Below are 2,830 nucleotides of genomic sequence, written 5' to 3' on the forward strand. Positions count from 1 at the left end.
AATATCAATTGAAACTCGCTCGGGGAAGTTGCCATCACTCATTTCTGAAATCACTAACCTTATATCTAAAATTTCTTCTCCATTCAATGAAGGGCTTGAATCTACTTCTCAAGCCCTGCCAAAATCAAGTAACATAATTCTCGAAATTGTGATCACCACTCAGAACCCACATTTGGATGGTGAGAGGCAGCATGTTGAGATAGACCTTGATGACACCATCACAAACACATGGGTTTCATCAATTTTTACTGAAGACCCTGTGACAACCACTGTACCTTCATGTGTACATGAGCCTTCACAGGCCTTAAGGTTTGAGGGTAGTATTCTTGAGGGAGAGCTACTCAAATCCTTTCCAATTCAATTAGGGGTTCCTTTAGAAGAGAAAACTCCCCTCAAAATACTAGCTGATATTTCCTTGACAATTGAAAGTAGGAGTCCAATTACCAATGATCCACAAACTGGATAGGCAAGAGATCAAGCACATTCAGGTGCCAGTTCTTTGCAAGAAGAACAAGGGTTTGAGGCCATGGTACATGATAGTAACCTGGCTAACTCCCCTTCAATTCAAATATAGGTTCACTCTCAAGGTGAACAATAAACTGTCATAAGCACAATTCATACTGTGATCCAACTGTGAGTACAGTAACAAGTGTTACACACCCTATCATCCCAGATACTACAACTTCAAACACTAACCTACCATCTACCTCCACAAAAACACCTCCTAGCCTGCTGGCCAAATGGCTTCAAGACAACCAAGCTCAACCAACTACATTTAATGACATGCTTGTGGAATAACTGGATGGTCTTACAAATATTGCTTAACACCTATTGACCTCTGGCATGTCCAATTAATATTATCAAGCTATTCTCCTGGCTCATAAAGAAGATTTTGAAGAGAAGAAATATAAATTATGGATGAAGTTGAGCAAGATGGGAATGCTGATGCATGGTTATCATAAACTTTCATAATAGATATGGAGGAAGCTCTGTCTAAGTTTTGGGAGGAGTATGTCACCATTTTGGGTAGCAATGCCAGGGTGTTTACTCCTCAGGAGGTGTATGATGCCATCACAAATGTTTATAAAGCATAACTATCAACACCATCATATTGGGAGAGCATTGGAGAAAAAATGGGTTGGTCATCAAGAAAAGATAAAAGAAATGGTGAGAAAGAAAATAGATGAGCTCCAACCACAACAGCTGGAAAACAAGCAAAAACTCTATAAATTCTGTGAAAAAATGGCCACTCTCAATCTCTCAAGTGTTGAAGTCAGCATCAAACAACTAAGGGAGTCTTTTCTGACTTTGCACACTGTTCTGCAAAATTAAATTTCTCAGAATAATAACACAGAGGTTAAATTGGATCAACTTCATAAGGCCAGATATGAACCTTCTGCATTGATATTTGAAGAAATTAGGTGATTGGTTCAGGAAAGATTTGGTGGTGGGGTATCTCCAAGTGCAACTTCTCCTTCAACTCCACAAATTCAATCTCTTCAAACACAAGTGGCTGAACTTCAATCATCCAATTTAACCTTGATCTCTCAAGTCATCTTCTCACTACATAGGTTTAAAGTCAACAAAATGACATCAAGTCATTGATATACTCCGAAAATTATTTTTAAATATAGACATATATGTCACTGGGAGCTATCATGGATGCTTTAAAAGTTCCTCTTCTAGAAACTCCAAAAATTATCAGGGCTCAAATCTCTCAAACCCCGATTCAGCCTACTAACAAGCCTAAGGGGGAGATGAAACTCAAGCTCAAATCTGTAACTCAAGAAGAGGTTGGTATGGAAGAGAGACTCCATAAGGCAGCTGAAGGCTCTTGCTTAGACAAGGAGTTTAGTAAACTTCCAGAGTGCCTAAGAGTCTCAGTGAACCATGATCACCATACATACAAGAGAGCTGTTGACAGAAATATCAATTTCTTGAGGGTGATTTTAGTCACCAAGGACATGCCAAAGGAAAAGAGAATTGTGTTCAACATCAAAGACTCTGGGGTTGACAGGTGTATGCATGTCTCTCTATCATTTCTCAAATCTAATAGAGCCTCAGAACTGGACATTTTCATCAATAAAATCAAGGTGTTTCAAAAGACACTTTTTTGATAAGGAAACTCAAAACAGGACAAGCATGAGCTTTTCCTAAAGCCTATCTAGAGCCTAGCAAATGAGTGGCATACATCTGCTAAACTACCAGAAAATACAAACACTTTCAAATTTCTAAGCATTATGTCATGGAAAACAAGAAGTTGATGATGATAGAGACTGGGTTGAAGTTAAAGAAAATCAAGCAAGTTGAAGATCTTGAAATGATCACCATCCTAGGGAGATATATTAACATTGATGAGAGCATGCTACCTAAGACTGTTATAAATGATAATGATGATTACAAGGATGAAAATAGCTAAAGAAAGGTGGACATAAATCTTTTGGCTCAAATCCAAAAGCAGTGGGAGTCATAAGGATGCAAAGAGTAGCAAGATTTTCAAGAAAGGGAGTGATGAGGGTGATGAAAAAAGGGAGGAATAAGGATAAAGAGAAGGAAGGGAGTGATAAGGATGGGAAGGACACAAAACAGACACCTGCAAACCAAAAATCTCAAACTAAAAAATCCCTAATACAAATCCCTAGCCAATGAAAAAATTCAACTGCTCAAAGCCTCAAAACTAAATATTTTACAAACTCACATCCAACTTTCTACTTAAAACACCTATCATGGCCAATCAAACCATATTGAAGAAACTAGTCAAACCTCCATTATTCAAGCCACTAGTCAAAACACACTTCAAGTCTACTGAAAGAAAACAAAAAAAAAATAA

Source organism: Apium graveolens, chromosome 8 (genome assembly GCF_009905375.1).
Source record: "Apium graveolens cultivar Ventura chromosome 8, ASM990537v1, whole genome shotgun sequence".
Lineage (NCBI taxonomy): Eukaryota > Viridiplantae > Streptophyta > Magnoliopsida > Apiales > Apiaceae > Apium > Apium graveolens.